Source organism: Medicago truncatula, chromosome 6, assembly GCF_003473485.1.
Source record: "Medicago truncatula cultivar Jemalong A17 chromosome 6, MtrunA17r5.0-ANR, whole genome shotgun sequence".
Lineage (NCBI taxonomy): Eukaryota > Viridiplantae > Streptophyta > Magnoliopsida > Fabales > Fabaceae > Medicago > Medicago truncatula.
The window spans coordinates 23079784-23092304 of record NC_053047.1 but is presented as its reverse complement, the minus strand read 5'-3'; the positions used below and the strand labels follow the sequence as shown (position 1 = coordinate 23092304).

Here is a 12521-nt window from a genome sequence, read left to right as displayed (position 1 = left end):
AACACCCACGGTACAAGGAGCTATATTCAAACATATTCTAACCATTGAATAGAAAATTAAGATATACTATTTCAATTCAAATAAATTTGTAAAAAGTTACTTCAATTCTATGTTTAACTCAAAATTGCATTTAATATTTCTAAAAAAACAATCTGTATATACTCTATATATTATCATTCTTTAATTTTCAAAAACATAAATTGATTCCTAAAAACAAACTAATAATGAGAGAGAGAATATAAGACAGAAAAATATTCTTACTTGGATTGGATTGGGTTAGCACGTTTATTTGCTTCGATATTTTCCTCTTACTTTACAAACTGTCCTTCTAACCCTTTCTTCTATTTATCACAACATGGTGCAATCTCTCTCTCTGAGTGAGTAGTGATTGTTAATAGTGATTCAGATATTTATCCACTAACTCCCTTCCTAAAAGAGTGACACTATGCTTATGAGGTGGGAAGTGAAACTAGCCATGTACTAGGAAAAGAGGTTACATTGTTTTTCTAAGTACACGTTTCTTTTTCTTCAGTTTTTTCTTGCTTTGTACACTGGTTATCTATTGTTTGTATGTGCCCCATTTCTTGTTCTATAATATTGACTCATTCATTACATTTAATTAATTTAATAATGACATAAGATAAAAACTAAGAGGAATTGTTACATGTGCACACATTAAAAAAAAATGAAAGCCAACTCTACTCAAGTAATGCTTTAATATGGTAACTACTAGTACATAAAGCAAAGCAATTGAATGAAGACCAAGTCATATTTGTTTATCATAATAATAGGCTTAAATAGTTATAAGGTACACTATTTAATAATTAGTATAATGGATTTTGGCTATATAATTCCAAAGAAAATACAAAATAATATTATAAATCAATAAATCAGAAAGTCAACTATTTTAATGTCAAGTTAAGATAAAATAATTTAGAATAAAAATCAGATAAAATACCAGGATCTTACATTTTGTAATTTATTCTAGAAGAATATCTCTAAGATCATCACCAAAATAAGGGCACTCTAAAATCTAAATATCAAAATTGAATCACCGAAATACCCATAAATGCGAAAACAAACATACTCTTATTGCGAAACACATTCTTCATCAAATCCTTCACCGTCGGATGAAGAGGAATATATATTTATCAAGTCAACATAAGGTAATGAAGAATCCGTGTTTGTCAAGTCTCAAAATTTGTTGAGACAACGTGATAACTATTTTTTCTTCACGCAATTTAAACTTTCCACACCTATATAATAGAAAACAGTATTAGGGAACGATGACTAAGTAATATTTCCTCCTACATCAAGATTGAAAGAAATTTACATGCAGTTAATAACTAAAAATTGTCCCCACATAAATTTATTTCCATTAATTGTCGGTGCCAAGATGTGATTAAAGGAAGTAGTTATTAGATAAGTAAAATTATAACATAAATAACCACCATATATATATATATATATATATATATATATATATATATATATATAGTTTTTATGTAGGAGTGTTTTAGCAAGTTACACCTTAAGGTGTATTTAACTACTTTTTAGTTATAACTTGCTCAAACACACCTTCTAAAAAATAAGTGGGTGTATTTAGCAAATGCTTATAGGAGTTGCTAACATACATCCACTTATTTTTTAGAAGGTGTGTTTTAGCAACATTCACCTTAAGGTGTATTTAACAACTTTTTAGTTATATCTTTGCTAAAACACACCTTAATAAAAACTAGTGTGTGTATCCTAGCAAACCCCTATACATATAAATCAGTTGTAAAAGCAAATGATTGAGTTTTACTCAAAAAAAAAAAAAAGCAAATTCAAATATAATCCCATTGAATACACGTTTGATAATTAAAATTAATTACTATGTTTTTATGGGAGCGTCCAATCAAATTCAGTTGCCAAATAAGAAAAATTAAGTTATAAATTAGATTCTTACCTTGAGTGGATATTCAACACCTCAATATTGTCTCCTTTCACGGCATCCTTCAATGAGATTAGACTTGGAATATGTGGAATTACTTCAAAATATCCTTTAGAATCCCCATGAATTCGAAAAAACTTGACTCGATATTCATTAGGCCATAGTAAGTAAAACGATCATATGAATGATGTAACAATACAGCAGCACCCTCTTCAAAGTGTTTTACCGGAAAATACAAAGGATGACGCCACGCTAAAGGATTGTACAAAGTATTAATGTGGTAAACCTTAGTCCATGATTCACCAATGCCATATTCATTCATAACCCACATTGTAACATATTTTAAGGAGTTTGAGTCACAAATGTAAAGAAATCCCTTTAATTCTCCCATGCTAATATGTATGTTACTAGGTAAAAAGTCATATTTATCAATTTGGTCCTGGACATGACTGCCAAATGCAACTGGGGGAGAGGGAAATGATTGCAACCTCTCACTGTCAAAACAAAAACACAATAGACGTTTCCTTTCCCTCAAATCTGATCCAATGAAGTGCACCATTCACACAAGTGGGATTCATAAGACATGAAAATGAAATTTGAGGATCCACATTGATATTTCTCCATGTTGATGTTCCGAGTGTGTGTATCTCGACAAGGAACACATGCTCTACGTCCGAGGAGGAATTGACACGTATAACACTTCTTCTCCAAATATGTATCACTTTATATTCATTAGTCGTAGGATAGAAACCAAAACCAGCTTCTTGTCCTATTACACGAACCGTGTCATGTGGCATACGAACCGTATTAGCTTCAGGAAGTCTTATGAACTCCCCCATGAATGGGTTGCAGATCACTAAAGGGTTTCCGGTAGTTGGTTGAGACAAACATAGCAAGCCATTACAGGAATTCACAATACTAAAATTATCGCGATCTCTATTGCAAGCAATATAAGGGTGCTTAGATTTATACTTCATCCTAAGTGATTTGACATCACCACGAAGAGTAAGCCTGAATATAGGCTCAAGCTTCACATGATTGTTGCTTCCAATCTCAAACTTTTTAGGATCGCATTCAAGAAGGTATAGGGTTCTTGACACTCGTCTATAGTATCTTGTTCGAATCATGAGACTAATCGGTGATCGCTCAAAGTGTAATTTAGCAAAATGTGGTTCTGAAATCATTGCTTTCCAAATTTTGCACACACATTTACAAATGAGAAGAGACTTGATGGGAAGTTGAAGAAAAATGTGAGTGGTGAGGTGGGATGGAAGAATATCAAAATAACAACATTCATGACTTTCTGCCTCCTCAACTTTCCCTTTTGCTTTATTGCATCTTCGGCTAGCCCTAATAGGGGTAATTGAACCCTCTTTTCTTTTCATGGCTCTACACCAAATTTCAAAAAGGAACATAAACAAAATAAGTAAATCAAAACCCAAAAAAAGAGATTCATATTTGATTTAGTTACCATACAGGCCAAACGAGAATTATTGAAAAATAAAATCGGAAAAGTGATGAGAGAAAAAGAGGAAAGTACCTTGGGTACAAATTGAAGAATTGTGCGTTGGTAAAGAAAGATCGGAACTGTGAAGGTTTACTAGTTGAGAATGACAGACTCGTCAATTTTTATTTAGTTTTTGTTACAAGACTGACTCATCCTTTTTTTTGTTACAAAGCAAGTAAAAGGAACAACAAAACAGAACAAAACAGGAAGAAAAAAAAAAAAAAACTAGTGCCTAATAAAAAGGATCTTAATTCATCCGTCCTTAATGGAGGGAGTAACAACTTTGGAGGAGAAATAGCAAGTGAATTTTACTATTTCTCACTTAAGTTGGTTTAATTCTTTAACTTTTTGTTTTAATTCTCTAATGCTTCTCTTAGAATTTTAATGCTAAAGTTTGTCCATTTTTCCGTCTCCACTTTTAGTCTTTGTTTTTAAATCAAGTTATGTGTATGTTTTAATTTTTTTATGTATATCTAGGTGGGTTCTAGGGTGAGGGTTCAATTAAGTCCCTCACCGATGGACCACCATGAACAATAATTGAGAGTCATTAAATTAATCAATAGCACACACCTTATTCAAGTCTCACACCGGATGAATATGTCAACAAGCTCACAACATCCATATTCAAGTCTCCACAATACTATGTCTCCGGATCTGCAATGTGGATGACGCCGAAGTTGTTGATTGGATTTTCAGTTGATCGAAGTTGATCTGACAATCTAAACCGATCAAATGCCTGAACGAAACAAGAAAGACAAATAACGCCGCACAGACGACGAACAAACCAACGTTGCACTAAGACAACAAAATCACAAAATAAAAAATAAAGGTTAAATATATTTTTAGTCCCTATAAAATTGGGACCTTTTAAGTTTAGTCCTTACTTAATTTAAATAATTCTTTTAGTCCTTAATTTTTTTCTGCACTGAGTATTAGCTACTATTCAATTCAAATTTGTTTAATTTATGCTTAAATTCTTAAATTTTTTAATAGTTTTTTGCTGGCATGTTTAGAACATTACTAAAAGTTTCTCCGCAAAAAATTATAGCAAAATTTGATTTCTACATCCAAATTTTGTTAATTTTTATATTTAACTTTTATCTTTTTAAAAAATTCATATTTAATTTGTTTCGTGTTAGAAAATTCTAAATTTTAGTAAATGAACTTTTCATATTGTTCTAAACTTGTCTCAAAAAAATCATTAAAAAATTTAAGAGTTTAATGATAATTAAACAAACTTTGTTTTAGCAGAGACTAAAATTATAAGTAAATTTTTTTGTAGGGACTAAAAAAGCTATTAAAGTTAAATAAGGATTAAACTTAAAAGGAGAATAAACTAAGGTTTTCACGACGGTTCACAAGAGAGGAAGAAAGAAAAAATATGTTTTATGTAAATAAACATCTATGTTTAGAGTGGGAAAAAAAAAGTTGTGGTCACTTAGTTAGTCAAAGTAAAAAAATTTGGTCAAAGTAAAAAATAAGTTACCTACAAATATGACAATATATGTGCAAGAGGTTGTTGATTACCTTCAATGTGCAGCTTATGTAATTCAAACTTTGAAACAACTCATCATATCTTCTTTGAATATGAGGTTGCTGCTAATATTTGGCAATGGCTATGCAACATTTTGAAAATGCAGTGCATGTTTAATTCCATTTCTGATGCTATTGATTTTGTTGGAACAAAATGTGTTTCACAATGAACCTTAATGAGTTTTGATGATAACAAGGTATTAAAAATTGTCAATTGGTTATTTCTAATAATTGTTCAAGTGTACAGGACCAAAAGGCTAGTCAAGTAATTTCAATAGGTCTTGGAAGAACAATGAAGAGCAAAGGAATTCGATGCATCTGAAGAAAATTGCATCTGAAGCTAGAGTGCTTCTGAAGTGATGACGTCGTCAGAAGCAGAAGCTCATCAGAAGCAAGGTTTTCATCAGAAGCGAAATCATCACCAGAAGATACAATTGATTTGTAAATTCAAACTGAAGATCCAAAGTAGCTGTTTCTCATTTCAACCTCGTCTAAGAAGAACGAAGAATTGAAAGGGAGGTATCAACGGTCATTTGGTTAGCTCTGAGTATTTGTCCTTCGTTAACAGAGTTGACAAAGTACAAGTGTACAACCACTACCTCCACTACTCTGTTTTTGTCCACGCTACAAGACAAGACAACAGCTATGCCTGCAGAATTTGCGCCTTCAAGATGGGAATGAATTTGAAGCTAATTCTTCAAAGGACTACACCCAAATGAGGCAAAGGATTATTGGTGAATGATCAAAGGATTTCAACGACTCTTTAGACGTGCTAATCATCTCAACGTCTCTTTCACGCCTCTATATAAAGGAGTGAAAACTTGAAGATTGTAGATAGAGATACACAAGTTAAAAAGCGCCAAAACTCTGTCAATTTGATTCTACAAAGCACACCGAATTTCTGCACTGATTTGATACATCTGAGAAATTCAAAAGTCTAGAGTCTTTATCGTATTGTATTGTGAACACCACTGATTGTATATCAAGTGTTCAAGTCAAACTTATTTCATTGTATTTTTTGTTTGATCAGAAGACTCTTGCCTGCGTGCTTGAGCATTAGAAGACTCTTGCTTAGTGCTTGAGCATTGGAAGACTCTTGCGTGTGTGCTTGAGCATTTTTGAGAAGTCTCATACTTAGAGAGTATTGAGCATTTGTAATCTTTGTGATTATAGTGAAATCTCCTTGGAAGTGCAAGGGGGACTGGACTACTTCCGTTTTGTGGAAGGAACCAGGATAACTGTTTGTGTCTTGCTTTTCTTTTCTCTGCTTTGATCTTTTCCGCTGCATATCTGATTCTGATCATTTCATCGAAGCATTCACAAACTGCTTCTGAAGTTTTTTCAGAAGAAGTATTTTTAGAGAGAAAAAGAAAACACAATTCAACCCCCCCTTCTTGTGTTTTTCTTACCTTCAAATTTGTGTAATAGAAGTTGGTCACCCCTATGCAAGACTGTGGTTCTTTCAGCTATCATCAATTGTTTCAATACAATTGGTACTGCCGGAATCAAAGAAGATTTGAAGATGGAAAGATTAACTTCAAAACTGCTATCAATTTTATCATTTATGGCACTTCTTTGATGGGTAACTGTGCCAAGCTGGCTGCTATATCCAACATTTATGATTTTGTCCTGCTCAAGGCTTTCTCTGTTAGGTTAAGATTGGGAAATGCTCCAAAGATCAAGGAGGTTTTGTGGCAGCCCCCTATCCTTAACTGGGTAAAATGTAATATATATGGAGCTTCAAAAGGTAACCCTGGTCTCTAATCTTGTGGTTGGGTTTTTAGATATTCTAATGCAGCATTCCTGGGTGCATTCCCTTTTAATCTTGGCATAGGCAATTCACTCACTGCTAAGCTCAATGGAGCTATGGTAGCAATAGAGATGGCTTCTCAAAAAGGTTGGAATCACTTATTGATTGAAACAGATTCAATGCTAGTTACAATGGCTTTTAAGTCAAAAAACCATTGTTCTTTGGAATCTAAGGAATAGATGGGATAATTGTTTACACTTAGTTTCTTCAATATCTTTCATTGTTTCTTACATCTATAGAGAGGGTAAACCACTGTGCTGATAAGCTTGTTGGCATTGGCTTAGATCTCAATACTCAATTTTGGTGGGATTCCCTTCCTCATCAGATAATTAGATACGATTTTACTAGAAACAGGTTGGGCCTTCCCTGTTATAGATTTTGTTCTTAAGTGTTGAGGGTTTTGGTTTATGTCCCCCCTCTTTTTGTATCTTTTTTCCTTATATATACTAGCGTCTAGACGGGCACTCCCGTGCCCGTCTGTCCGCTCTTTCTACTGCGCTAACGCATGTAACTCATAAACAATATGTTTTTCAACATCAATGTTGTTTAGTTTTTCTTGATATATCTTGGAGAAAATTATTAGAATTAAAAGAATGATCAAGCTTGATCAAAATGATTAAACTTGATAAAAAATGTAAGATAAGTAATTCATGCACTTCTTTAACACGGAGTTACTTAATATATACTTAGTTTTGTGATGCATACTCATCTATCTATGGAGGATGAATATGCATGCAACATGAGTGGCAGTTATGAGGGTTGGTTTGATGAAGATATTAAATCTTTTCCATCGCTAACACATTTTACAGAAAAACAATAAACATATGCTCTATATTATTTATCAAGCCATTTGAGTGTTTATCACAAAATATAAAATTAGGAAAATAGAAGGAAAACCAATAGAAGAAATAAGAACAAAATTTTGATAACACATTTATGTCTTTCAAAGGACGAAGACATTTCAAAAAGAGTGAAAGAATATTTACACATTAGTCATATAACTTCTCATACTTTTCGATATTTTTGATTGAAAAAGTCAATGTGACATAGCAAGTGGAATGTTAATTAAACTGGGGCATATAATTGAGGTTGTTGTTTGCGAAATGTTGGAGAAATAGAAGGCAAGAGCGGCTGCATACAACGACCCCTTTCCTTTTTTTTTCATTCACGCTTTGTTGTTGATAATGTAGCACCATTTTTTGATAACTTCAAATTCTTCTTTTTCGTTCCACTCGATCTTCTTCTGCTCTCTTCTTCAATCCCTTCACTCGTATCAATCTCTCATCCCTTCCACTTGATATAGGAGATATTGAACCTATAAATTCCTCATATGGGATAGAAATAGGATATTCAAGATAAACATAGTATATATACTTGCTCTTAAGATGATTCCAAAATTTGAATGTGAATTTGTAAGTATCATTTACAAAGCATATTGACTTTTAAATATTATTTGATATATTCAAGATAAAAAAAGCATAGTATATATACTTGCTCTTAAAATGATTCCGAAAAAGTATATGCATATTTTAGGGGTTTGCTTCTCTGTAAAGTTTCCTTTAGTTAAAAAAAATAAATAATTGATCACTCACAAAAAAACCCCAAAACATCTATTGTTGTCATTGGTATGAAAAACAAAATTACAAAAGAAAAGTTGGAGAAGGAGAAATTATTACTAGTAATAGTGGTATTAATGGTCATTATTTTACAACTAACCAATGAGAAATTTGAACTGTATCAATGAGGTTAAAAAGTCATACACTTATCACACTTTACTAATATAAAAGAATGTTTTAGCAAAATTATTGTTAACAAGTATGATACTCGTGTTAAGCACGGGAAATTAATGTACTTATTAAACTTTAATAAAATATTATTTTTAATATAATTAAAAATTAATTTACATAAAGTTAGTGATTATTTAAGTTTTTTTTTTTTTTTAATAAAAGACTGATTATATTAATGAATTAGATCATAGGAGTACAGGTGACCAATTTCGTGGGGGGGTGGTTTCCTCCCAAATGTTATTAGGCTCGATGTGTGTAAGTTGGGCTAAGCCATGTGCCATCTTATTACCTAATCTAGGGATAAAATGAAAATTACAAGTGTCAAACCAATTAATGGTTGTCCAGATTTCAGATAAAATTGCTCCAAGATATGTTCTATCATCTTCCTTCTTGGTCTTCAATTTTTTAACAACCACTTCACAGTCACTTTCAAATTCCATATGCTTAAAACCTTAGGTTTTAGCTAAGAACATCGCAGCCAGAATAGCATACGCCTCTGCAGTAGTAGCACAGTCAAACCCATTACGACACCAAGTTGCTGTGACTTTAGCCATTCCAAATTTGTTTCTGATGATACAACCCAACCCCCATATATCTGGAACCTGTAAATTAGCATCACAGTTAGCCTTAAGAAGGTTGATGTGAGGGGTTTTCCAACAGGAGCAGCGAGCATCACGACGACGAGAGGTCCTTCCATGCAAAGGTTGCTTGGCCGCAGAAGCTGAGAGGGTGCATTCATGAGTTTTGAGCGTCGCCTGTTGGAAAGCAAGGATGTTGTTCTGAGCACATTGAATGATGGTCATTTCAGGGACAAAAAGATTTTCAAAGATTGCTTGGTTCCTACCATGCCAGATGTTGTAGGTAAGTGCCGTTATTTGTATAATAGTCCTATCTGTCTGAGTATTTAGTATGTATCCAATCTGAAAAATTGACGTTGGGATAATTAGGGATAAAAATAGATAAGTGAGATCCAAACCAAACCCTTTGGGATCTATCACAACCCATGAAGATGTGATTAGTAGTTTCCAATTTAGCATTACAACAAGGACAAAGTAAGGGACAATTCACTCCCCTTTTATTGAGCTCTGTCTGACTGGTAGAGAGTTGTTAAGGACTCGCCAGATAATCATTTTATGTCTTGGTATAGTATTAAGGTCCCAGAGTTATTTTCAAGTGAGATCAGCCAGGGAGCTGGTGGAAGGGTCATGATCCATTCTGGTTTTCCAGAGTTGAATTGCTTCATAACCACTCTTGATTGTGTAATTCTCAGTCTTATCATACATCCACATTAGCTCATCATCCTTAAGATTATGGATGATAGGGAGTTGAGCAATTTGAGAGTTGTCTATAGGTAGTAGCTTGTCATGTAGGAAATGGTAAATCCAGTCAAAAGGGGAATTTTGAAGAATGTCCTTAACCAGAAGAGGGAAGTTGGAGTCAAGGTTGGGAGTAATGAGCTTGAAACCATTCTGTAAAGGAAGCCACTTGTCTTCTTTAGTCCTGACCTTGTGCCCATTCCCTATTCTCTAGCAACTACCTTTTTTAATAATCCAGATTGCTTGATGTAAGCTCCTCCAAGCATAACTAGGGTGAGAGGACAGAGGAGCTTCAAGGATCTCATTTTGGGGGTGATATTTTGCCTGGTAACATTGAGCTAGAAGAGAGTTAGGATTAGTATGAAGCCTCCAGATTTTCTTAGCAAGCATGGCCAAATTGAAGTCCCTGAGAATTTTGAATCCCATACCCCTTTCTTTTTTAGGTTTGAATAACTTAGCCTTAGAGGTCCAGTGAATTTTTCTAGAGTTATCAGAGCCTTCCCACCAGAAATTACAAACTGCTCTTTCAATATCTTCATATAGGGATATAGGTAGTAAGAAACAACTCATGACATAAACTGTGATAGCCTGGGCCATTGCTCTAATAAGAACACCTCTACCTTCAAAAGATAGGTGTCTCTCTTTCCACCTTTTGAGTTTTTTCCAAATTGAGTTGGCAGCCCTAAGTATTTAGGAATGGAAGAGGTGATAGGTATGAGAAGGTTAGCTTGAAAATTTAGCTTAGTGGCAGTGTCAATGTGAGGACTAAAAACCATTTCTGATTTTCCCATATTCACCTTTTGACCAGACATGAGTTGGTATTTGGACAAAATATTATCGATGATCATGGCCTCTTCAGGATTAGCTTCACAAAAAAGAAGGCTATCATCTGCATAGAGAAGATGAGTGATGGAAGGGGCATTGTTAGCGATGGATATTCCATGAATCTGGCCTTGTTTTCTAGCTATTAGTAATGAGCCCAGAAAGAACTTCAACACAAATGATGAAGAGGTAGGAAGAAAGGGGGATCTCCTTGCCTAATGCCTCTTTGAGGGTAGAAAACTCCAGTAGGGTTACCATTGAGAAGAATATCAAAGGATACTGACTGAATACACTTCATGATTAAGGCAATAGTTTTTGTAGGAAAACTCATGGCAGTTATAGATTTTTCAATAAAGTCCCACTATAAACTATTATAAGCTTTAGCAATGTCTAATTTGATGCCAACATAACCTTTATGCTTACTTTTAGATTGCTTCAAATAATGAAAATTTTCAAAAGCTATAAGAGAGTTGTCAGTTGTAACACCCCGTTTTCCCAATATAAAATTTCCATTTAATTAATCAGAGTAATTCACATAAACGGAATGTCATACTTCTTTTCTTAAAATCATAAATGGAATAATTAACTAATTATCCTTCAAAATTCAACAACATAATAATTAATACTTCGCAGCGGAATTTATTCAAACATCTAACACAGTCTTATTCTTGGGCACGAAGGCCTCATCATTAAATATCTCATACAAATCCAATCAACATCTTATTTATGAAAATTCATTAAGCAATGCGTAAGGAATAGAAAAGCGTGCAACAAAGTTCACATCCCGTTACGTATCAGAGCACCTAAAGACACACGCGTGGAAGATAGTCCACTCACGACAGCAATCTAACAACAACTTATTCTCGATCACCTGCAAGTTACTCATACGAAGAGCAACATTTCCAAGCAGAAGGGGTGAGATTTCACATTCAATAATAATAAGCATATAATTCACCAAAAACATTTAACAACTTAAACTTCATCAATTAATAACATTAAATCATCTTATAATATTTCATTAATAACTCAATCAACTTCTAATCACTATTAACTTCATATTCATCGCATTATATACATCATCACTTAGCACATAATAATCAAATCATAACCATCATCATATAACATCATAAATCATCACATCATAAACATCATCCTATAATATTTCATGGTTTGTCTTTATCAACAACTTCAACAATTCATCAACGACAACGTCAACCTGACAACACAACTACGTGAGAGTACACCACCTCTTATAATACGACAACGTAAGAATACACAACCTCTTAAACAAGAACAACGTAAGAGTACACCACCTCTTATAAACGACAACTAAGAGTACACAACCTCTTAAAGAATAACAACGTAAGAGTACACCACCTCTTATAAACGACAAGTAAGAGTACACCACCTCTTAAGGAATAACAACGTAAGAGTACACAACCTCTTATAAACGACATGTAAGAGTACACCACCTCTTAAAGAATAACAACGTAAGAGTACACCACCTCTTATAAACGACAAGTAAGAGTACACCACCTCTTAAAGAATAACAACGTAAGAGTACACAACCTCTTATAAACGACATGTAAGAGTACACCACCTCTTAAAGAATAACAACGTAAGAGTACACCACCTCTTATAAACAACAACGTAAGAGTACACCAGCTCTTAAAGAATAACAACGTAAGAGTACACCACCTCTTATAAACAACAACGTAAGAGTACACCACCTCTTAAAGAATAACAACGTAAGAGTACATCACCTCTTATAAACGACAAGTAAGAGTACACCAATAACAGCTTCAACTACGAC

At 33.6% G+C, this 12521-nt stretch overlaps 1 pseudogene; it reads right to left on the bottom strand.

Moving 5' to 3' along the window:
* Positions 1–1156: 1156 nt before the first annotated feature.
* On the bottom strand, positions 1157–3318 carry LOC25481276 (F-box/kelch-repeat protein At3g06240-like; annotated as a pseudogene).
* Positions 3319–12521: the final 9203 nt, after the last annotated feature.